General features: G+C 41.7%; 1 long non-coding RNA gene across 5 annotated transcripts in view; it reads left to right on the top strand.

Moving 5' to 3' along the window:
- Positions 1-18,604, top strand: part of LOC104007136 (uncharacterized) — a 35,431-nt gene that overhangs the window by 10,666 nt on the left and 6,161 nt on the right. For 2 of the 5 annotated variants that reach the window (XR_010158369.1, XR_010158365.1), the window contains 2 exons: positions 10,628-10,676; positions 11,713-11,792. This is a non-coding gene — a long non-coding RNA (uncharacterized LOC104007136). Of the gene's footprint in view, positions 1-229; positions 594-1,755; positions 1,876-10,627; positions 10,677-11,712; positions 12,045-18,604 lie in introns of those variants that run through there. The other 3 variants (XR_010158368.1, XR_010158366.1, XR_010158367.1) reach the window with 3 other exon arrangements.

The following is an 18,604-nucleotide window of genomic DNA, read 5'->3' as shown; positions in this document are numbered from 1 at the left end:
TTCCTTGGGAAGCCAGGCACCGAAACCATGCCCTGGTTCTTTAGCGGCACTTAAAGCGGAACATTGCGTTTGAAACCCTTCCTTTCTATGAGGCACTTAGAGTACTTTCTAGATCATGGGTAATTAATCCATGACACACCCTGGGAGGAGTGGGAACAGGAGCAAGAAATGCTGCTCTCATTTTGCTGTTGGAGAAATTCAGCACAGAGCCTGTCCTGGTGTCTTACAGGAAGCCAGCAGAAGACCAAGGAGGTGGATTCTCCTCCTCCCTCTGTGTCCCATCCATCCTGTCCTCCGGATCCTGCTGTGCCTCCAGGGCGGAAAGAGCCACTCTGACCGACAGGGACTGCTGTGCACAGCCCTGATGCCTGGATGCAGAGCTCTGACCCAGATTTCCCAAGGCCCGAAACAGTTATTTTATCTAATATACAAATGGAAAATTTGGGTTATAAGATTAAAAATTGAAAACTGCAATCATAGCTTTTAAGTTAACCTAAGATGAAAATTTTTTATTCATTCTTTCAGGGCAGGAATTTACATTTGTTCCCTAGGACAGTGACAGGCACATAGTAGCTGCTTAATAAATATTTATTAAATAAATGAGTTTATTTGTTCTCTTATTTGACTTTGGTGAGATTCAAAGGTTGGACAGGTTGGAGTCCTATTTTAATGACTAAGTAAGCCTCATTTTAAAAGGCCAGCTGGATGTTTGCACATCAGTGATGATGATGACGATGATCAATCATGACTGATTGCTTGTAAAGCGAAAGCTCCTGCTTTTCCTCATATAAGTCATGTGTGCTGAGTCTTGTTTCCTGATGTTTTTTTCACCTGTATCTCTTAAAGGACCCTCTTTTTTTGATCATTACTCTCTCAGAAGGCCACCTAGAATTAAGGGTGTAATTTTGGCCATGGAATACTGTGGAATGAACTAATACATGAGGGGTTCAACTGTGCTCTGCTAGCACAAGGTTCAGTTTGGCCAATGGGCACTGACCAGTTTTCAAAAGAACTCACAAGTCTTATTTGAAACTTTCACTAAATTACATTTTGAATACTAATTTGCATTATCTATAATTTTCTAAACCAAGGCAAGCTTTGGCCTAGCCCCTATTTCAGCTGTGCCCAAGGAAATAGAGTATCAATTCAATTTCATTGTATTTGCCCTTCTTCCTCCACTTCATCCCCCAACAAAACCCATTTTGTGTAACATCAAAAATGAGCTTTGATAAAGGTATCTAAAGAGTAGTCATGAGTGCCACTTACGGGTCCCTCCCTTCCCCTTCTCCTACGCACATGGTAGGATTTTGCTTCCCCATCCCCTCAAGTCAGACATGCCATGAGGTTGCTTTGGCCAATGGCATGTGAGCATGTGGCATGGATCCATGTGGCATGGATGACGAGGGCCACCTCCCTGTGGAAGTCTTTGAGAGCAGGTGCATGATTCACACCTTCTGTTTCTCTGCTCTGGTGACTGGCGACATTCCAAACGGTGGGGCCCCATCATGCTGGAATAAAATGGAGTGGAATCCTCCCCTCCCATGAGAATACCATATAGGGTGAGGGGGAAGCAAATCTTTACTATTTTTCACTCCTGAAATTTTTCTTTATTGTTGCAGCACAAGCTGACCCATCCTGACTGATAGAAGATTTAAAATCAGCAGCTCTGGTTTAGAAAACGTGCATCATTCCTCCCTGTCTCTCTTTGACTGTGCCCACACTCATATCTCTCTCTCTCTCTTTCTCTCTCTCTAGATATAAAGAGAGAGAAATTGTACTCTTTCTTTGAGTACTGCTATGATTTGGATAAATCCAATAGTCTTTTGATTCATAAAAGAATGATAGCCCCAAAGGACTAGAGGCTTTTCATACCAGGTATGCACCTTCCTCAAGGTAAGGTCCTTCACCTGTGACTGAGTTGTTTGTGGGACCGGGTGTGACTGAGGCAGTGGCCCACGTGATAAGTTCATCAGCCTTTCCAGTGATTCCAGAGACAGCATGAGTTGCCCAAGTGGCAGAACCAGCAGCTACAGTCCTCTTTTAATATGTAGTCATATCTCTGTTCATATTTCTAAAATGACTGTCCCCTCATGCGTGTCAGAACCATCGGATCAATTAAGTATTGTAGTTCCAGTGATCAGGAGGCCGGAACTCTAGCCACTGCTTTATGTCTCATCTTTCTTTGTAAACTTAATTTTTTCATCCATAGATTAGGCATCACAGTATTGATTGTCTACTATTTAAAACTATCGTGTTTGTATTGTTCAGACCCAATGGAAGACCAATAAATCACTTCTTATGGGAAACTTGCCACTGACCAATATCTATAGAACAAGGCAAAATGTATTGCTTTGAATAATTGGAATCATCTGATCAAACAAGTCTTCACCAAGTCAATTTTCTTAAAAAAAAATACTGTTTATTTTTAAGAGCAGTTTTAGGTTTACAGAAAAATTGACAATAAAGCATAGAATACCTTGATACTCCATCTCCCCTTGCACACAGTTTATCCTATTATTAATATCTTGCACTCGTGTGGTATTTTGTTATAAGTGATAAACCAATATTGATACCTCATTGTTAACTAAAGTCCATAGTTTGTGTTAAGGTTCACTCTTGCTTTTGCACATTCTCTGAGCTCTGACAAATGCATAATGTCATGTATCCACCATTACAGTGTTACACAGAATAGTTTTGCCGTCTTCAATATCTATCTCGTGTGCTTCACATGCTCACTCCTTCCCTGCCCCTCCAACCCCTGGCAACCACTGATCTTTGTTGGCTCATAGTTTTGCCTTTTCCAGAATGTCATATAATTAAATTATATAGTGGGCAGCCTTTTTGAACTGGCTTCTTTCATTTAGCCATATACATTTAAGGTTCCTCCATATCTTTTCATGGCTTGATAGCTCATTTCTTTTAATAGCTGATAATATTCCATTATCTAGGTGTACCAGTTTATTTATTCATTTACCTACTGAGGGACATCTTGGTTGCTTCTAATTTCTGGCAATTATGAATAAAGCTCTATAAATGCCATGTTTAGTTTTTTTAAAAAATTTCCAACTTTTAAGTTTGGGGGTACATGAGCAGGATGTGCAGGTTTGTTACACAGGTAAACGTGTGCCATGGTGGTTTGCTTCACAGATCATCCCATCACCTAGGTATTAAGCCTGCATCCATTAACTCTTCTCCCTGATGCTCTCCCTCCTCCCACCCCCACCCTGCAACAGGCCCAGTGTGTTGTTCCCCGCTCCATGTGTCCCTGTGTTCTCTCATCATTCAGCTCCCACTTACAAGTGAGAACGTACAGTATTTGGCCTTCTGTTCCGCATGTGCAGGTTTTTGTGTAGACATAAGTTTTCAACTCACATGAGTAAATGCCAAGGGGTGCCATTGCTGGATCATATAGTTAAGACTATATTTCGCTTTGTAAAAAACTGCCAAACTCTCCTAAGTGGCTGTACCATTTTTCATTCCCCTCAGCAGTGAATAAGAGTACTCACTGTTCCACATCCTTGCCAGCATTTGGTGTTACCAGTGTTTGGTTTCCAGTAGATGTGTAATGTATCTCATTGTTGTTGTAATTTGCAGTTTTCTAATGACATATGATAGTGAGCATCTCTTCACATGCTTACTTGACACCCGTGTATCTTCTTTGGTGAGGTGTCTGTTCAGATCTTTTTCCCACTTTTTAATTGAAGTGTTTGTTTTCTTATTGTTGAGCTTTAAGTATTCTTTGTATATGTTTTGGATATAAGCCTTTTATTAGATGTGTATTTTGTAAAGATTTTCTCCCAGTCTGTGGCTTGTCTTTTCATTCTCTTTACAGTGTCTTTCAAAGAGCAGAACTTTTAAATTTTTGATGAAGTCCAGCTCATCAAGTTTTTCTTTCATGGATCATGCTTTTAGTATCGTATCTAAAACTCACTGCCAAACCTAAGGTCACCTAGATTTTTTCTTCTATGTTATCTTCTAGAAATTTTATAGTTTTGCATTTTACATTTAGGTCTGTGATCCATTTAGGTTTATGAGTTAATTTTTTGCAAAGAGTGTAAGGTTTGTGCCTAGATTCATTTTTTCTGCATGTCCATGTCCAGTTGTTCCTGCACAATTTGTTGTAAAGACTGTCTTGGCTCCATCGTATTGCCTTTGGTCCTTTGTTAAAAGGAGCAATTGACTATATATGTGTGGGTTTATTTCTGGGCTTGCTATTCTGTTCTTTTCATTTACTTGTCTGTTCTTTCATCAATACCACACTGTCTTGATTATTGTAGCTTTTTAGTAAGTCCTGAAATCAGGGAGTGTCAGTCCTCTGTGTATTAGTAAATACACTAGAAAGTAAAAGTCCTAGAAAATAACAGGAGAAAAAAATCTGGGTGACCTTAGGTTTGGCAGTGAGTTTTTAGATACGATACTAAAAACATGAAAGGAAAACTTGATGAGCTGGACTTCATCAAAAATTTAAAGTTCTGCCCTTTGAAAGACACTGTAAAGAGAATGAAAAGACAAGCCACAGGCTGGGAGAAAACCTTTACAAAATACACATCTGACAAAGGGCTTATATCCAAAATATATACAAAGAATACTTAAAGCTCAACAATAAGAAAACAAACAATTCAAGTTGTCTATGTTTAGCTTTGTTTAGCTTATTCAATTATGAATAAACCTGCACATGGATGTTTATAGCAGCTTTATTCATAATTGCCAGAATTATGAATTTTAATACTGTATTGGCTATTCTGAGTCTTTTGCTCCTCCATTTAAAGTTTAGAATCATCTTGTCAATATTCACAAGTAATTTGCTGAAATTTTTATTGGAATCGAGTTTAATCTAAAGATTCAGCTGGGAAGATCTTAAATCTTAAGAATACTGAGTCATCCTGCCCATGAACATAAAATACCTCTCCATTTATTTAGACCTTCTTCGGTATCTTTCATCAGTTTTCTAGTTCCTCGCATGTAGATCTTGCACATACTTGGTTAGAGTTATATCTAAGTATTTCAAAATTTTGGGGGGCTAATGTAAATGAAATCAATTTTTTAAAAAATAAGTGGAACTGAGTTGTTGTTTTTAAACAGTTTGGCTGTTTCTTCTACTAATTTTGCAAATTAAGCCAAAAGGTTTGCAGAAGTGGAAATACACTCAGGTTTTCAACTCTTCTTATTTGTACCAAATGCGTCTGTTCCTGTAGAATAATTATCAACTAGACTCTACTTTTGGTTATTTGCATACTCATGAGGTTAGAGATCTCTGAAATTGAATATGATGTTAGAATTTACATTTATTATAGAAAATAAAATGCATTGTTCTGGTCAGAATATTTCACTGGGTACTGGGTCTGGTACCTTCCACTGATGGAGTTCATAAGAAGAATGAGGAAATGCTTATTTCTTCTTGAGCAACCCCTCCCTTTCTAGCCAAGTAAAAGCCCTGGATCTTAGAAGGGAAAACTAGTCTGTGTGGCTCAAATTTCTAAATTTCTTTTGAAATTAGGACAGTGACCAGCCACACATCTCAGCCTCAATTTCTCTCCCTGGTGACTAGAACATCACCATTCTCATACCTCAGTGCTAAAATGCCAAGGAGCTGGGAAGCTGAGGTACTGACATCCCCAAATCCACATGCTGTGGACCAGGCTTGTGCAACATCAATCAGAAAAACACTTTCTAGATTCCAGGAGGCAAATGTTTATGCTTTGATCCATATGGGTAGTTTTAAAAATAAGCTATTTGAAGCACTCCCTTCCAGAATGTTCCATTTAAAATGACAGCAGATTTAAGAAATGAGTCCCCAGGAATGGCCCTGTCAGGACTGTGATATCAGCTGTGCTTTTCCTCCTGGAAGGTACTCAGCTCATAGGTAACAAGGCTACCTGGAGAGGCTCTCTCTTTTCCATCAATATCATGAATGTCTCTCCTTCAAAAGGCCAGATTCCTGCTCCTTGCTCTTCATTCCATGAGGGCCTGCCTACTTTGCTTCTGTGCTCTCTGAGGAGCTAGCCTTGGAAAACCACTGATGCTGTGTGTCATGTGTACCCACAGGCTCATTTGCTCAAGCTCTTAGTCTTCCTGGCCATTTAACACACAAGCAATGAAGTCTAGTGACCCACTTCTGGGTATCAGGTTTCAACTTGGACTCATCCTCAGGCCTCTCACCAGGTGTTCTCCCTTGGAATTCCCTCTGCCCATGACTAATGCAGCCACAAGGTCAAAACTCCTCATCTCAAGGGGCTGGCCTGGAAACCATTGCCCATCCACACTTCACACTTCATAGGATAGGACTAATGAATGTCAGCTCGGAAGGCTGACAATGGTAAAGCGTTTGGAGTTCTTCAGAGGGAAAAGGATATTTAGGGGCTAACTTGCATTATAGTCAATAGAATAAGAACGCAGTTTTTTCAGCTGCAGGACCTGGTGACAATTTCTCCAGTAAAACTCTCTATTAGAACATGCGAATTTCAATTTGCAGGTGGAACCCACCCACGCTGTTTGCAACAGTATATGGGACCTTCCCATGTAAGTTCTGTGATTTGAGATTATTAGTTTCTGGCACTGTCTTGAATTTTGAGCACTTCCTGTCAAATGTACTTGGGAGTTATTTTCCTTTAAAGAATGTGACACTAAAACAAGTTCTTAATAAAGTGTTTTGAAAAGGCAACAGGGTGAGAAAAAGCTGGGCAAAAACTCAAGCTAGTAATGAACTGAGTAAGTCTCTAATTATATTGAATTTACAAATAATAGGATAAGGCAGGCTTAGCAATTATTTTGTGTGCCTAAAGGAAGAGCAAGCTCCCCTTAAACTTAGGGAAAATGGATAAACATTTTGTATCATCACATTTGATTTTAAATATCTCTCCCTCTAGACTCTGAAAGGTCTAACTGGTCCAAAAACACAGGTTCTTCAATAAGCATTTTGTAGAAACTGATGGTTTTTTCTCAAAACTAAGTTTGGTTTTGATTTTTTTCCTGTACGAAGCCTTGAGTATGGACATCTTGACATGTAGTCCTAATGGCCATTAATTTTCAAGGTGAGACCCCAAAGTAAAATGTAGAAAGTGCTCAGTGGAATTTCTACACACCAAGCTGGAAATGCAAGAGTTAACCAGGGTTGAGTCCTCCAGTAAACAATTTAATCAGATGTATAAATAATTCATTTGATGACCATAGAACTGCCTCAGCATCATTTGTCTCCAATAAGCCAAATCCACAAATAAATAGGGTGTTGGCTGGCATTGAGGCTCTTGTCTCTCACAATATGAGCCTGAATGGAGCCCCATCTTGACCAGAGGAGCCACCCATCATTTGGGTGGATTGCTAACGAACAACAGACTAGGGTAGAAAAGCCCTACACTGTAATGTGATCTGCACTCCCCAGATCATGCCGCTCAGCCCCACACTCATGGTGAATGCAGGTCTGGTGTCTGCAGGTGAAGGCTGAGGCTCTTGGTGACAGGACCATGGTGGGAAGGGCCCCTGAGGCCTCCAGGCTCTGCTTTGAGGGACTTTGGGGCCTCTGTTTGATAAATGCACACTTTGTACACCCCCCCCCATCCTATGCCTGGCACTGTGCTGAGAGCTTTCCGTTGCATCCCCACAACACCAAGCCAGATAAGAATTATTACTACTATCCCTGCTGTGTAGAGACGGAAACCCAGAAACCAGGATTTAGAAAGTCATAGCATCTTGTGGTGAATATATGGCAGAGCCGGACTTAAACTTAGTCTGATTTCTTAACCACTGGCTTATATAGGGCTATTCTTATGGAGTCTTCTTCTAAGATACCCAAGTCTTATAGAGATATTCTGAAAGGTTTATGGGCGCAGAGATCAACCAGCTTCATGGGGAAACTGAAGTGCAGAGAATTCAGGGACTTTCTAGGAGTCACACACATGCCAAGTCAAGGGCAGGTTGGAAATGATTTCCAGGAACCTGCCTTCCAGTTAGAACTGCTGCTTCACACACATTGGGGTGTGTGTGACCTTCACTCAAGTGGCCTGGCTAGAGTCAGGGGCCACAGCAGAGGCTTCCTTCTTCCCTCCTGGGTTTGGGCCTCAGTTTCCTCCTCTATCAAATGAAGAGAGTTAGGTTTTCAAGTCTTTTGTGTATAATTTAATGACTGAAATCCTACAGCCACCACAGACAAGAAGAATACTTCATGATGCAATCAACCATCCTTCTCCCTTCTGGAAGGAAGAGCATCAGGGCTAGGGCCCTGGGGGAAACTTAAAGAGTGATGATGCTGGCCCATCTCCTGCCTGCCTGCCTCGTACTACCTGCCGATTGGGAAGCAGCCTCCCTGCCCACCCACCCCTACCGCCAATGATAAAAGGACTTTGGGAGGCTTAAACTAAAGTATTATGGCTTTTCTCTAACTGCTCACTACCATCTTGGGGCGAAATTTACACTTCTATGTGAATGGCTCTATACTCCTTTATCCTTCCCTGGAGCCATTTCGTCCACCGGATTATGAGCCCTTGAATCAGAAAGCAAGATTTTACCTTTAATGTCCTAGAAAATCATTGTAAGATATGTCACAAGGATGAAACAAAGTCATCATTTTTTTTTAACCTGAGGCTTTGATAACCCTTTCAGTCAGATGCTTTTGCATAAAGCCTAGTCCTGGGTGAATTTACTCTGCCAGGAGTTAATGCATTTAGCAACAAGGCATTATGGCAAATGCCACTGCCTGTCAGTTGCATGACTTCAGGATCATAAAGAACCCGCTGCTCCAAGTCTCCCTTATCTTTCCTCTTCTCCCCGAAGATTGGCACTTGCTTCTGTTTTATTCAATCCTTGGATAAAAGACCAGAGGATTGCTTCTGAATTTGAACTTCTGTGTGGAACTACATTAGCTTGGCAAGTCCTAAACATTCATTATTTTCCTTATCCAAAACCCAATGTAATTTGTATTCTGATTTCAGAGACACCGTTTTAGGTGACCTTTAAGATGCCCTCTTGAAATAACTGACATGCTAGACAGCCGATCTTCGTATATGCAGGACCACTGTTTGTCTTTTGATATATTCAGCAGTCTGCCTGCTAATGTTTATGCGCCTCCAGATAGTCTTATTATATGTCATCATTCTTATTATCATCAGCATTCCGATGCTTGTTTTCTTTACTTTATCTGTTAAGCAGAAGTATATTCAGTGTTCAAAGTGATACATCATAGAGGTAGAAAAAGGTGAACCCTTTGATATATGACAAGTCTTTAATAGCATGAAATAACTATTGCCTATTATTTTACTCCTGACATTTTTATTTTTAAGGGAATTTCACTTGATTTGTGGTGCTGACCCCTTTGATATGTTGTTTCCAGTGACCTTACATCCAAAATCAGTAGCGTGTGACATTTGATGGCCCAGATAGAAAACATTAATGGTGAAAGAGAAGGTTTATCTTCCTGGTCATAAATTAAGTTTAAATAACTCTGAATTTATTTTAAACTCTCCAGTACTTTTTACTGTCCACGCAATAAATGTATTTATTACTGGGGCCTACCCGGGTTTCCTACTCAGAGCCTTTTGGCTTGGCTGCTTCGAATCTTTTTCTTGTTTCTCATGGAAAGCTCTCTTTGCCTGTAAATGCTGATTTGCACAAACTGTTTTCTAATTTCTATAAGCAGGGATCAGAGAAAGGGCTGCTTATCAGAGAGGTAAACCAAAATGCGTCTGTTGTCAATCAGGTTAAGAAAAGCAGGAGTTCATAAAATGTTCACTGAGGCATAAAATCTAGTCCAGAATGGATGCAGACGTGGTTTAGGGCAAGTTGAGAAACAGGCACCAGCGGTCGTGGCCCAATCATTCTACAGCTCTGTGTGGAAGGTTTGCTTTACTTCCCGATTTAAATTTTCACAAAAGTGGAAACCCATTTCTCTATTTTTATCTTACGTGTGTGTGTGTATGTGTTTATAGTTCCCATTCATGAGATGTATCATAAACTTGTATTGAGAATTTCTCAGCTTAAAAATTTTATGATTTAAAAAATTCTATGTATATGTTCGAAAATTGCCTTATATATGTTTTATTGCAATATAATTCACATATCATAAAATTTACCATTTTAAAGTGTGCAATTCAGTGGGTTTTGGTCTATTCACAAGGTGTGCAACCTCACCATCATCTAATTCCAGAACATATTCCATCACCCAGAAAGGAAACCTCGTACTCATTAGCAGTTACCTCACACACCTCCCCTCCCCAGCCCCGACAACTGCTAATCTACTTTATATCTCTATGTATTTGCCTATTCTGCACATTTCATATAAATGAACCATACAATATGTGGCCTTTTGTGGCTGGCTAATTTTATTTAGCATAATGTTTCTAATGTCCATCCGTGTCATAGCATGTGTCAGTACTTCATCCTTTTTTGTGGTTGAATAATATTCCATTGTATAGCTGTCCCGCATTTTGCTTAGCCATTCATTGGTTGAGAGATTTTTTATTTAAAATTTTTGTCTATATGTTCAAAAGTTGACTTATAGTTACTTCACTAGGCATTTCTCCTGTTTAGAATATTTTTAAAAGTTAGACCTTTAAAAATGAGATAAATTATGTCATTTTTATATCTGCAATAATAACCATCATGTATCTTTTATTAATTGTGTATAAATTTCTTATAGAGTTTTCCACAAAATGGGAGAAAAGTATAAGAAGCTCTTCCTTCTATGGGTAAGGTAGTGAAATGACAAGTCATTCACTAAATATAAATTCAAATGTAAAGATATATGTGATTCTTGAATATATGAAATGTGTTCAGATAGTCTTTCAAGGAGACCAGCTGCCTGACCCCTATAAGGACCCCAGGACACTGTCCTCTGGAGTGGAGCTGTATTTGATGTGTGTTTATCCATCACTAGACTGTAAGTGACAGATAAATCTTACAACAAGGCTCATGTCTGCTTTATCTTCATTTTATCTCCAGAGCCCCAATACAATGCTTTGTATCTAGAAGGCTCTCAGAAACAGAAATCTGGTGAATTAGTTAAGTTATATGCTTCTCTGCCCTCTGCCCTCCATAAGAAAAAAAGAAAAGACCTATAAAAGGCATTCTGAACACTGGAGTTTGGCTCCTGTTTACCATGTACATCTAGAGAAGTGTACAATTCGTGCTTGTATGAAATAATGAATGTTCACAAAGTGAGTATACTTCTGTAACCACTGCCTAAATCAAAAGCAGCAATGTGACCAGCCCCCCGGCCACCCTTGGTGCTCTCCCAAGCACTCCTCCACCATCCTCTCCAACTGCAACCGCTATCCTGATTTCTAACACCCTAGGGGAGTTTTGCCTAGTTTTAAATTTTACATGAATGGAGTCTCATCATATGTATTACTTTTACACTCATAATATTTTCAAGATAAGGATAAAAAGCAAAATTTTGGTCTTATCACAAAGATATACCTGATACACGATCTTTAGATTCTAAATAACAAAGACTGAACTAATCTAAAGGACAAAAATGCAAACCGCATTTTCACTTCTGGCTAAACTGAATTTTTAAAAAATTTCTCTTATGCTTTCTTATGTTTTAATGATCATTCATGATATTGCTTAATTTCAGAGCATAGAAAATTGTGAAGTACAGTAGCAAAGACATGGAATCAACCTAAATGCCCATCAGTGGTTGACTAGATAAAGAAAATGTGGTACATATACACCATAGAGTACTATGCAGCCATAAAAAGGATGATATCATGTCATTTGCAGGAACATGGATGGAGCTGGAGGCCGTTATCCTTAGCAAACTAATGCAGGAACAGAAAACCAAATACTGCTTGTTCTCATTTGTAAGTGGGCACTAAAAGATGGGAACACATGGACACAAAGAGGGGAACAACACACACTGGGGCCTATCAGAGGGTGGAGGGTGGGAGGAGGGAGAGGATCAGAAAAAAATAACTAACAGGTACCAGGCTAACTACCTAGGTGACAAAATAATCTGTACAACAAACCCCCATGACACAAGTTTACCTATATAACAAACCTGAACATTTACCCCTGAACTTAAAATAAAAGTTAAATTTTTAAAAAAGTGTCAAGCAGACTAAGTTTATATCACCTCCTTCTATCTTGATCTTTTCTCTCTCTCTCTTTTTCTCTCAGGGACCCTTTCCTAGCCTTCTTCATAATTTATCTCAACATAATTCTTCCCAACTGATAATGAAAGTGTTCAATAATGATTAGTGACCACTTCCTTCTAGGGGACCTCTCAAGGTTTGCAAGGTCTTAAATGCTCAGGAGATATTGGGATTTGAGCTGGTGTGGCTGTGAGCCATGGTACCCGTGAGAACAGGAAGCTGAGAGGAATGAGTATCTTGAATTCAAGCAAACCTTTTGACAAAGTCGCTCAGGTTATCCCTGAGGACTGGAGGAAGAGGTGTGTGGCTGGCAGAATAACAGCCTGATGCAGAGCTAGGAAGTAAAACTGATCCACCAGGTGACAGTATTATGATGCAAAAAGGTCTTGACAGTCTAAAATGATAGCCCCAAACTCACTGAATTTAATGGTGATAACCATAAGATTTAGTCATCAGGATAAATAAACAATGACACACCTACAGGCTGAAGGGGGCTGACATCCAGTCAGCTGTAAAAAAGAGTCCTGGGGATCTCAGGTGACTGTCAGGGGACTATGGGGTGGCTGCCAATAGGCTGCTTTAATCATAGACTTCTCCAAAACAAAAGTGGTCACTGTTCCCCTTTATTTTGCCAGAGTCAGATGCATTTGGGCTATTTTATTTGGTTTTGAGCACCTCATTTAAAAAAGAACATAGTAACAGTGGAGAAGGTTAAGGCAGGATGAAAAGGATGGTAAGTGATTGGGAAACCTCGCCATGTGAGGAGTGGTTGGGGGCCTGGGCTTCTTAGTCACAGGTGTTCTACAGCCTCCACCCATCTGAAGGGAGGCAGGAGGCAGGAGGCAGCTGCTAACCGGTGCATGACCTTGGAAGGCATCTAATCTTTTGCAAGTTGTGAATGTGTTTTCACCAGATGATCACTAAGTTCACACCTGATCAAAAAGCTGTGAGTTTTGTAACCCATATAAACCAGAGACATATGTGGCTCAGTCTCAGAGCAGTGTCCCATTCAAACATAGTTTAACAGCCAGACTTAATTAAAAATCAATTTCACTAAGAAACTGACTTTTGTCAATGGTCACTGTATTTACCACACTCACTCTGATCCATTAACCCGCCCTCCCCTTTGCTGCCTTATCCCTTCCAAAAGTCCCCAGAAGAGAACTAATGTTAGTCAAACACTCGATATGTGCCAGGTCACTTTTATACAGTGTCTCATTTCATTTTCATGGGAACCATGTCATATATACACATGTGTGTGTATATATACATATATATATATGTATATAATTATTCCTATGCCCATCATTTGACCGAGGTCACAGCTGGTGAGTAGAGTTGGGGATTTGAAGCGAGGTTTGCCCTCTCAAGTGGCAGCCGCCTTCCAGAGCTTGGCTGGTTTTGCCTGCAGTTGCCTGTTCTGTGTGCTGTGAGCTGTGTATCTGACTCCATGCTTCCAGCCTGGCTTTTGATCTGTGGACACAGAACCAGGCCAACATTATGGGGCAGGATTTTTGTTTTTTCCCTAAGAAAACTTTTCTCTGCTCCCTGGTTTGCTCTTCCATGTTGAGAATCCTTATGTCAGTCCTTCTTGTACTCCCTGACATACACATTGGAGACTGAGCTGACCCAAGGAGAAGAGACTCCAAGTGACAATACTGTATTTCCTTTAGACTCACCAAGGCTGAATGCTTGCTCTTCCCCCAGCTCAGTTCGCTTGTCTTTTATGCACCTGGCTTTGCTCTCCAGTTTCCTTGATTTACAAAGACTGCTCCACAGCCAACCAGAGACACAAATGTTTTCAATAAATTGTACCATCATTAGATAAGGCACTGGGGTTCAGGGGTCGGGCCACTAGGCTCCAGGGTGTACTGGCCCAGGCCTATTCAGAAAACTCCATTTTTTGTTTATGTGAGAAAAGAAGATTGACTCTCCACATTCAGGATCTAGTTCAGTGCCTGCCAACAAATGCTTATCAAATGAATGAGCGAATGAATGAATGCACAGTGGCACGCTGAGCACGGCTTTCAGTAACTCCCAAGTGTTGTGGGGAGCCTGGGGTGCTGCTGCTTCCTGCCTGCCTATGTCCTGGGCAGCTCACTGGAGTTCTGACCTCCAAAAGTCAAGTACATTTGTAGAATATGCACTCATTAAATCCTCTGGTTAATCAAATAATGTATTAATGAAGTAAAGTTTATCCCAAGGATTTATTCTAAAAAGGTAAAGACAAAAGAAAGAAAAGAATTGAAAGAGGAAAGATTGATTCTACACACCAGAGCTCATCAGAGTCACAGTGAGGGCAACTTTGAAAGCCTTTTCATTCATCACATTGCAAGAAATCTGAAGAAGCGCATCCACTCTCCTCGCACCCATTTGCTCCAGAGTAGAAAAGACTTGCAAAGCAAGAACAGCAGTGGGGGGAAAAACAGGTAATGGGGCAAGAAAACGCTACATAGCAAAAAGAAAAAGGCTAACCTATCTTTTAGCTTCTCATGGAAGAGGGAGGCTGGATCACTCCATCATGGCAGAGGACAAAGCTGCAGAGAGGAAAGCTGACCTTCTGCTGGTTGGTGCTGAATATAGAGCCAGGCACTGTGGCATTTTCCAATGGAGGGGTCTCTACTGAGCAGGAATGCAACATCTCATTAGTATAGGGCGCTGCTAATGATCTGATAAGCTCTTTCATCCATTACTGATGGATGCCTTCCAGAAGACCTCTGCACACATAAGCCCTCAGCCAATTCTGTGAACCCCTTTTCCCTGGTCTTCATCATTAACCCCAACACCTTCACTGCCAGGAACTCCTGCTTTAGTACTGGCTACCCCATCCCCATGGTTCTGATTTTTTCTTGGAGGTTTGGGAGGGTCAGGAAGCAAGGGGGAAAGAAGTTTGGTTATCTTTTGAGTTTTCAGCAGGAATGCCCAGCTGCTCGCAGCCAGTCATGGTGAGTGAATGACTGTGAACACCAGGACTACCCTCCACCCCAGTTCAGACCCCTTCCTAACACCAACTAATTGATTAACCAAGGGCTCTTGAAGAGAACGATTTGAGGAGGGTAATTTATAGAGATGCTGTCTTTTGTCATCATTCGTCTTTGAAAACGTAGAAGAAAACTGCTTTCAAGAGGATGTAGCCCGCCAACATGAGCAATGGCGGGGAACATCATCAGTTACAGCAGACTGCTCGATTGTGTGCCTTTCCAGCCAGTCACATATCCAATACCCACAAAGGGAAGAAAAAAATGCATCCTCGCTCCCTGTGTCTTAAACTTTTCCAGCACTGGCTTATGAAAATATTTGGGGTTGTTCACTGCTCTGCTCTCTGTAGCATAAACATTTATTTAAATGGGGCTGTCTCTAGTAATGAAGAATGAAGGAAAAACAATGGTCTGATTTTGACAAATTAACTTGTGATTTGGAGAGTCAGTGAAGCAGGGAAGAGACATTCCTAACTATACTAATTAAATGAGCTTGCAACATTTATTTTAATGCAATGGAACCAGCCATATGAAGATGAACATTTTAATTTATTTTGCAGTGACATTATGAAAAATTTCGCTGCTGCAGATTATCTACAAAAACAAATCTCATCAGCATCTAGGTTTGTGCAGGAAATTTCCATCTTTCACACGAGCCTGACCTTCCCTGGTGGAAGCAAGTGCGAATGAAAAGTTACTTGGAAAGTTTTTCTGAAGGTTGTCTTTCCACTGAGGCTGGCTTCACGTTCAAATGACTTCTGCGCCAAACGCATCCATTTTTCATGGTGCAGCATAGATGAAAAATTCCAAATCCATTCTATGGGGAATGCAAATATAGCTCATTAGTTCTAAAACATTTTTCATGAAAGACTGCAGAGTGTTTGCCGGCAGATGAGGCTGCATAGTTCCAGCCAAGAATGAACACCACATGTCCCGCTAATTGTTTTTTAAAGTTGTTCCTTTTTTTCCTCTGGCACCCAGTAGCTATTGAAAATAGGGAACAATATGAAAAATGGACTTGGAGCCTAGCTCATTTTGACACTATTCAGTACTTGTGTCTTTGGGGTTTGTTTTTGTTTTTCCTTTTTCTTCCTCTCTCAACTTGCAGCTCTAATCTAGAACGAAAGAGTGGTTTGCAGACCACTGACAATTTTTGCCTCTCCTAGAGACACATAGAGGTGATTGACTCTGGAGGGTCAACCATGGCCTTAGGCAGTGTCCCTGGAGCCTTGTCCTCAGGCCGCAGGCTCAGGTGGCCCCTGATGCAGCACCAGCAGACAAAACGGCCGCCTTCCAGAGAGAGTGAGAGGGCTGCTGGCTCCTGGCCACCGCCACAGCCCGCTTAGAAAGTCATGCAGTCCAGGGACGTCTTCCAGGCTGACATTCCCACTGGAGCTCTGCCAGGGCACTGCAGAGGACAGCAGACCACCTCCCTCGCCAGGCCAAGGAAGGAGCTGGGGAAAGGGAATGGACGGTGGCTCTGGGCAGGGCTTGGTGGGCAAAGCCTCTCTTGCTTTGGAGACCCCCAAACCCACCTATTGTTTTCCATCTGAGGCACCAGAGATGGTCTATCTGGACCACACTGCTCTGAGGAAACCATTTAGTGCCTCTGTGTGGGCCTCAGGCCTCTTCTTACCCAAGTCATCACACGTGGTTGTGACTGAAGCTGAGACGAGGCCACCCGTCCTTGTTTCTTGGCCAGTTCTCTTCGGTTGTGGACTCGGCACACCCCTGGGGAGCTCCAAATGGGGTCTGCATTACCCGCTGGGGCTGAGTTTTCCAACCCCTGGTTCTTAGCATGATAGGGCCTCAATGTCCTGCTCCTCTGTGCTGGCATTGGAGCGTAGGGCACAGGGGGCAGCTGAGAATGTGTGTCTCACCCCTGCTCATCCTCGTCCCCGGCATTTGCAGGACAAGGGGCTGCTGTTCCAGCAAACACGCATGGCCCACCAGATGAGGTAGGGTGGTCTACCTACATGGGAAGGGCCTGTTTTCTCCACCCTGACCTGGGTAACCTCAATAGGTTCTGAAACACCCATGCCACCTGCAAGCTTTGGGCAGGCACCTGGCAGCTGTGGGGTCTCCTGGAGGTCCCAGCCCTGTCTCCATTCAGTCTGAGGAGAAGGGAGACTTGTCCTTTGGCGAGGATTGGTTGCTGCAATGTGTCAAGCTCTGTGGGAATGAGAGCAGGCTCCTAATGTGTGCCCACAGTCTTGTTTAGAAAAGCAACTGTCACTGCTGTTTCTTCAATACAGAACATTGCCTCCAGTTCAGCTCCTATCTGTCATCTGAGGAATGACTACTTTGCATGAAAAAGTCACTGTGCTCAAAAGAAGAAATGCATGTTTTCTTATGGCAGGGAAGTAAAATGAATTACAGACAAACCTATTGATAGGAGCAATTATTCCCATCTCTTCCTTTTCTCTGCCACCTCCCAGCAAAAGCCAAATAAGCCAGTTAAGGATTCAGAAAATTATAAATCACAGGCTAAGAAGGGCTTATTCAGGGTTCTGTTGGGGCCAAGCCAAAAGTCCCATGGTGATGTCCTAGAGGGTCCTATGAGATGATAGAATTAGGTTTCCTGGAATGAGGGTGATAAAAAAAACATCTCAGAAACTGACCTTCTGCAGAGAATCTGCCACACCCTGCCCCTTCATCCCACCCCTTTTAGTAGCCCTTACTTTAGATCCCAGTCCAAGCCCAAGGCTGCCTGGCACACAGCAGACATTCAAGAAATGCTTGTGAAATGAACAAGCTAGAAAACAATCTTTTGAGAGGGAGGGGCAAGTATATCTTGGAGTGAAAGTGTGCCCTGGCAGTAGGGACCTCTACAGACTCCTAAACTCAGGATGTGTGGACTGCCCTCTCCTCCCCAAAGCCAACCTATCAGCCACTGGTTTCCAATCCTAAAGGCAGCACAGTGAGGTGGCCCAGGCAGGACTATGGAGCCTGTCTCTGAGTTTGAAACCCAGCTCTAACACTTGCTGCAAATTATATTTTCAAATTATATAAAAGAGATGCAAATTATATTTTTGACACATTTTCAGCACAATTACCTTGTTTCCTTGGGCAAGTTATTCCCCGTGTCTCAGTTTTCTTGTCAGTAAAATGGTGGTGGCAATAATAGGACCTTTTCTAAAGTGTTGTTGTGGGAATTGAATAGGTTAGGTTACTTAATATAGGACAATCTCTATAGCCACAGTCATGACTACGCTGCAGGTCTCCAAATGGCCCACTGGGGAGATAAAAGATGGAACAAGACATCTCAAACACTCATGCAAGAGGAGGCTTGAACAGGAATCTTAAAGGTCCATTAGTTCAACTCTTTTGTTTTACAAATGTGGAGACTGAGGTCCTGAAATGGAAACTGACTTGTTCAAGGTGCCATAGCTAATATCAGGGTGGGGACCCACCCCAGGAGTCCTCAGCTAGGATTTTGAAGCTTGCTGCAAAACCTACAGACACACTCAAGTTCCACCAAAGCAGGGCAGCATCACTGCTTGGCTGACAAACATGGAGCTCTGTACTTGGCACCCTTTGATG

This window comes from Pan troglodytes, chromosome 6, assembly GCF_028858775.2.
Source record: "Pan troglodytes isolate AG18354 chromosome 6, NHGRI_mPanTro3-v2.0_pri, whole genome shotgun sequence".
NCBI lineage: Eukaryota > Metazoa > Chordata > Mammalia > Primates > Hominidae > Pan > Pan troglodytes.
The sequence above is the reverse complement of the archived record's forward strand: the minus strand, read 5'-3'. Positions and strand labels throughout refer to the sequence as shown.